Raw genomic sequence first — 7,581 nt, 5'->3', positions numbered from 1 at the left:
TGAGTTATAGGGGATGTCTCAAAAAGCCATCCAATTTTGTTACTGACATTAAAATTACATGTTATGGCTCACAGGTGGAAGTAACGTACCCTGGATAGTATATTGGCCCAGGAGCCCAATATTTCAAATAAATATATATAATCGTGTTTAATGAGAGAAAAATTGACAAAGAGCAATGAAAAAAATCCATACCCTCTTGATATTGGAATCATAACAAGGTCATTAACCAGAATTTATCATAGACGGTAGACTTGTCTTTGCGGGCCGATTTTACTCAATGCTAATTTTACTCTCATTAAACACGAGTATATATATTTATTTGAATACATTATTTGGCTCATATGCCCATATACTATCCAGGGTACGTTACTTCCACCTGTGTTATGGTTTTAACGGAATTGTTTAGTCTTATGTTTTGGAGAATTTAAAAATAAGAGATTACTGTGTATGATACATAGAGACATTATTATGATAAACATATACTGTTCATTCAAAAACTAAAACAAAGCTATTAATATTGATTATTAAAAGTGTATTTGTCTGTTTCAGGAGGCCACTGAAGTGGTACAAAATCAAAACGTACTTGCAGCCCCGTTTTAGTCCTTTTTATAATGCGAAGTGTTTGGAAATATAAAATATTGTTCACGTTTAATATAATATTCTTCAGTATACATATTAATTATTCCGTAATTATTAATCATCATTCTGCTTTAAATACTAATTACCTACTGTTATATTACAGCTAGCAACAACGAACTTACTTCAGTACATATATCTCGTACACTAAACTTAATCACATCTAACGCGCACCCCACACTACCAGTCCTAAACGTCACAGCACCTCATGTACATGACCTGCAGTACTAGTTCTAAATCGGTGAACACGTTACAGGATGCTGATATCACGTACACCACCTATCTACCATGTGACATAGCAAAGTATGCACTAAACCGGAAAAAACACTAACCATTTAAATCTAGCCCATTTTATCTATTTCCACGGCTTGCAATATGTACACTACTATATAAAACACAGCATAATCACTGTTTATTAGCAAATCAACTGTATGCAATGTTTTATTCATATTATACAAGTACAAGATTCATGTTTTTACAGTTCAAATAGCGTTTGAGATGCCCCCTAAGTTGTTTTGATCACGTGATCCGTTATGGCTACAAGTGAGCCGTTAATGCATGAATTCCGATGTGAAAAAAAACGTGCCACAAAAGATATTGTCTACATTTTAAACTAGAATTGTTGCTTTAACAGTAAGAATAGGTAATATTTTATTAAACTTGTATAAAAGAAGTATCAAAACATTTATTGTTTTTCACCAGCACAACTTTTTTACGCTAGTGATCCGGTAATGGTAACTAGACTGTACTTTACAATTGCAAAGTTTCTGAGTAAAAAACAACAAAGTAATTATAACATTTTTATTTCAATCGAGCACAGAAATGGGTAACATCTTCGACATATAACTAATTATTTAATTATCATCCTTTAATTCAGATCGATAGTCGGTAGAAAAGTGTAAAGTGATCTGCTTAAAAATAATTGATTGAGTGTTACGCTTCTTTTCATTTGTTTATTTTTTTATACTTTTGCCAGCGGCCGTTATATTGTAGGCAGACGACAATATCAACTGTGTATTCTAGTATCTGCGCATGAATGACCCAATATTACCCGATAGCGAACTCAATGTTGATTGGCCAGCTACCATATGCGCTTCAAAACGTTCGTGGAAACACAGAGAAAAATAGTTAAAACAATCCGGATTAAAATGGCTGATGTTTACAATGAAATCTAACGAGATTTTAGCATTTTCGAAAATAAGATTTTTCTTGAGCCAAATTCGCTATATTTTTGCAAATGGCGAACGACAGCGCGAGCCCTGTAATAGTGAGCATTTATTCCAATAATAACACTCTCGAAATGCTCGCGCTGTCGTTCGCCATTTGAGCCATTTGCGAAAATATTGAGAATTTGGCTCAATAAAAATCTTATCTGCGAAAATCTAGTAGAATCTCGTTGTAAACAATTGCCATTTTAATCCGGACTGGTTTTCTATATTTGTCTCTTTGTTTCAATGAGAGTGTTCGCAATTCGAACAGTAAACGAATGCCGATCTGTACCCGATAGACATCGCATAATCTGATTGTTATTCGCTATATTCCAGTTACCCATAAATCATTTCGGTATTGTTGACTTCCGGTTACATGTAAACATCGATTTTTCTGGTGCAATAACCAAAATAATCAACTTTGGTGAATTAATTATTACTGTATGTATTACACATGTTTTGAATCGGAATCTCTAGTACATTTTACATAAATTAGATCAAATTGTGTATATTGAATTAAACGCAAGTAATTTTATTGAATCGGGTCTCCAGCCAATTTCGCCGTAGTGGGTGGGGTAAAGTAACAAACTTGCATGTTACACTTCATTAGTATTTTAAAATTTCGGGACATTTTATTTTTGGTATCCGTCAAATATGACATATTGACATGGCAGATTAGCATGATGATGATGGTCCTTTTCACCAATACTGTGTGTGCATGAAATTGATAAATGTCCAAGGCCTGCAATCTAGCGCCAGCGTATATACTAAAATTACATCAAGCATTAATTCTGAACATTTTATTGTAAGAATCTAGAACATATACTTAAGTCTGTACTGAAAATATATCAAATCAACCAAAGTTTACATGGTGGAATACTAAATCAATTGTGATAGGTTTAAACATTTATTTTTCAACTGAACATAAGTTTTAAATTAAACACACTGTATATTTTTTCCAATCAATTGCCTTTTTTGAACAAACATGTTATGTTAGAATATAATATTTTCTTTCTTTTCACAAAGACGCAGATTATCTTCATCTCTGCTGTTCACTTATTGTCTTAAAAACAAATTTCATAATTGATTGATATTTTTGCCTGGTTATTAAATTTGGTCCAACTTTTTTATAAATGAATGACAAAGAAAGTAAAAACACTTGCTTTAAATGGGTTTTACTTCTATTGTTTTTAGGCTTGACAAGGATAAGTTGAAGGATTCATTACGCTTTTAAGGTGCGAAGCTGTGTAAGAATTACATGCAAACCATCAAATCACATGGAAGGTGATATGCGGCAAGTTTATAATCAAAACCACCGTGAGTGACAGAGACAAGGACCCAGCTTCATTCTGTGGTGTTTACGGAAAGCTATTTTCACTATGTAAACAAACCATTTAATATTTACTTTCATATAATCAAAACAAAGTGTGTGCATTGATATTTATGTATATTAATGGGTTTTGTATCTATATTATCACTGAAATTGATTAGATGCATATGACATCTGATTATGTATGTTAATAAAAAAACAGTTGTTTCAAAACAAATAACAATATAAACCCAATGATGCTTATTTGTGGTCTAATAAGTTTATTTAGTTTCCAATATCATCTCCATATGAATATCGTAAGTATATCAAAATAAACACTTAATTAATAATAAAATTACTTTATAATCAGCATGCACATCTTACAATCGTAATTAAGCATCAAATACATGAAGAAGTACAGCAGTTTTCACAAAGAAATTTTAATCAGTCAATTTATGAATTTGCAAATCTTGCTATTCAAACATATAACTAAATGCTCAAATTCACACATAACAAATGATGATCACCAAAATGTCTTGACTTAGGGGGTCTATAATACCAACAAACATACTGAATTGTAATAATACTTAATGAACTCAATTTCAAATTAAATCTGAATAACGGAAAATAGTTTTTCGATGCTAAATGAAAATACGCGTCGGCCCCAGTCATCAAAGGGGGCTGCAAAGGTACCACTGCACCAAGTAATAAATATTAAATGTTAAATTTTTTGAATTGTCAAATTTTAATTTTTATTTAATCTTTACTTTGATTTTTTTCTTTCACTGCAATAATTGCACCATCTGGTAATCAAACAAACAGTCTTTAAAAGACTGGTCAATTTTAAAGAGTTGAAAGATCATTATTATGTGAAACCTTTGAACATTTACTATAGATGACAGCTTGTCATTGATCAAGATATCAGTAAGTCTCTAAAAATCATTGTTTACATTAAGAATTAATGTATATTATGTACAACCATATAATTATTTAATGGTAAATTAAAATAACAACCCATTTTGAATTTAAATGACTTGAATTATATGTCTGGTTTTAATTGTTTGCGTGTTGCACAGATAATTTGCATAATCATATATATTAAAATAAAATTTGTTAAAAAAAACAAGATTATTATATAGATAAGCATGTGTAAACAAACAAAAATAGAATGAGTGAGTACTGCAAACAAAACATGCTGAGCAGCCTCATAAACTAAGCTTTGGAAGGAACGGCACACTTATTACATCTTGTCAAATCATGTCCAGAAAAAGATGTTTTCTAGGCTACGCATCTCTTCTTCGGAGTATATGAAAATGTTTATTGAATGGTTATCACTCTTTAAAGTCAATCGATGTCCAACGTTGTGGTGCACAAGAAAAGGCCTGTCTGATATGTTGAATCTTCTCAGGTGATATAGTAGTCACTCTATGATTGGTCCATATGACATCAAATATCTTAAAATAGAAAATTATACAAGATAAGTATTGATGCAAAGCATCAAAGGGCGTCGGGAATTTCAGTGTAAAAGGCACTAATTGAAGTTACCTGGAACGATTTTTTCTACTGTAAATATTAATATATTGGCCGATTATTTTAAACAAAATAGAAAAAGATACTGGTATAACCATTATCTATAATTTTGTGTTATAACTCCCAAATAACTATTATTTATGATGTTGTGTTATAACCCCCGAATAACCATTATCTATGATTTTGTGTTGTTACCCCCAAATATTTCATAGTTCATTTTATTTACATTGGTTTCCCTTTTTTTACTGACATCCGTGTGCAGTTTTCATTTATGGAACAGAACTGTGTAGGTTTAAAAAAATCTGCTTCATCTTGTGAGCGTAATTTCATATTTTTCTCAACTTCAGGGGGAGATGACTCTGAACTTATTCTTACGTTGCTGATTTACGATAGGGGTTGAGTACTCATTGATATGAAAACACTGTAAAAGTATGATAAAAAATTGAATGAAAACTGTAAATTGCATAAAAAAGCTGCATTTCACAATACTTTGAAATTCAGTAAAAGATCATAATAGATTTATTGCTCCGATATTCATCATTTTCAATAGGGTTCGAGTAATACTGATATTAAAACACTTATCACGTTTGGAAAGATTCAGACGAAAGTTGTGAAATCTTTTAAACAAGTGGAAATTGTTTATTTTGTCAAATTTAATAGAAAAAAAATTCTGGACTTATTGTCCAGATGTTTCTCATTTTAAATGAGGTAAAACTGCTCATTGATATGAAGACACTGTAAGTTTGGAAAGAATCTGATGAAAAATGTTGACATAATCACCTAACCAAGCAGTTTTTTACTTTTATTTTTAAATTCAAAGAGACATAATTCTGGACTTATGGTCCGATATTGCTCATATAGAGTTTGGGTTGGTTCCTCATTGATAAAAAACCCTGTGCAATTTTGGGAACAATCGGATGAACATTTTGGACTTCGAACAACGATTTCAAAATTTCTCAAATTCTAAGGAAGTTAACTATGGACATAATGGTCGGATAATGCTTAAGGGCCCATACCACCTGGGTAGTAATACGTGTCGCGCTTCGCGCTCTATATGTGGTTCTTAAAAAAACAACTCTGAGGAGTGCTTGACTCTAGGGAAACGGTTTGCTTGGACACAACTCCTCCTTGATAAGCGGCTGCTTCCTTTATCGCAACTCATTGTTACAATCAATAATACGTATCACGCTTCGCGCTCTATATGTGGTAGGGATAGTACTTAGGGCCTATGATAGACAACCATAAAAATACATGATAATAGATGTGTTGTTTGTATTTATTTGTTAATATAAAAACACGTGTATTTTTAATAAGACATTTAAGTGATGTTAGAAATTTCAATTAACGTTGTCACCACGCGGCATCCATTAATTTTAATAAAAATGTCCAATTGTAGTAAAATGGATTTTAAAATGTCTACATAACATAAAGCTTTATTATATTTATTTACCTGACTAAAAAAATTGTCAGCCCCCGATCTGTTCCGTTCGTGCCGGAACCCGGGATTGAACCGGGGGCCTTTAGATGATTGTTGCGTAAACAACTTCAGTCTAACGCTCCGACAACTGAGCTATTCCGGCTGACATCATTTATGTACTGCTATTTGGTGAAGTTGTGTATAGCGATCGTTATTATATGTCTATAACTTAACTAATACATTGTACGTTTTCGTACCACTACGCCTTCCAATAAACTTGCTTGCGCGATAGGTCGTCAAATATCGTGCTACATTGATTCTCCACTAAATAAGCAAATTAAAAAAAAACACAAAATAAATATATTTTGATTATGTTTTGTTTTTATACAAAACCAGAAAGTTTCGCGTATTTTCCCAGTCCCTGTGATCTTTCCCCTGTGATAAGTTGTGGATCAGTTATTAATTAAAACAATTAGCTTTGCATTATTGGCAATAAATGTTGTAATAAATGTAATAGGCACAAATGCAGTACTTATTTACACTAATTTACACAAAAAAATCACCACTATGCAAGATATTCTTAAAACAAAAATATATACATTGATCCGTAAAATAACTTCTCCTCCCATAAGCGAAACAAAATGCATTACATACTAGTCGCCGCTCTCCAGAGCGACGCCAATTATAGAAGTAAACACTTTATTTTTTACAGTGTAGTCATGAGAACTGTAATATTTGGTATCATAACTGTAATATTTGGTATCATTATCTTACTACACAATTGTCCTAAAGTGCATGGAAATAACAAGATTAGCTTTACAGTGACAAAATATACAATTGTATATCCAGTAGTAGTACATGACAGTGTTGTTTACCATACTATATAGCCCAGCATGTAAAATGTAATAAATTCCTAAAAAATCATCCAATATTTATGTATGTATCTTTTTTACTGCCGTATTGCTATAATAGTTAAAGTCTCCACACAATTACATTTTTCAAGAAATTAACATCAATAAACTTTACCCCACCCACCGTAACAAGTGTTTAATATTTATTTAAAACCGTGTTCATAAGGTTGACAGCACATAAAAATCAATATTAAATATATAGAAAACAAAATGCAAACATAACCAACAAATATTTTCAATATTTTTAAACGATAATTGATAGCCTTACCTAAAACGATGGATTGACAATTCATTTTTACAGTATCGGAATTACGTTGCAACCGAAAGTCAACGGTTTTCACGGCATTCTGGTCTATTGGAAAGTCGAGAATTGAAGCGCACATGGTAGCTGGCCAATCATCATTGAGCTTGCTTACACATGACATGACGTTGTCGAATGAAACGTGAGAACGGGTGGAGCTATCGGACAATACTGGGTCATTCATGCGCAGACGCTGTATACTTTGAATACACAGTTAATATCGCCGTCTGTCTACAAAATAGTGGCCGGTCGCAAAGTCGTATTAAGAG

The sequence above is a fragment of the Dreissena polymorpha genome, chromosome 1, assembly GCF_020536995.1.
Source record: "Dreissena polymorpha isolate Duluth1 chromosome 1, UMN_Dpol_1.0, whole genome shotgun sequence".
Lineage (NCBI taxonomy): Eukaryota > Metazoa > Mollusca > Bivalvia > Myida > Dreissenidae > Dreissena > Dreissena polymorpha.
Note: the sequence above shows the minus strand (reverse complement) of the source record.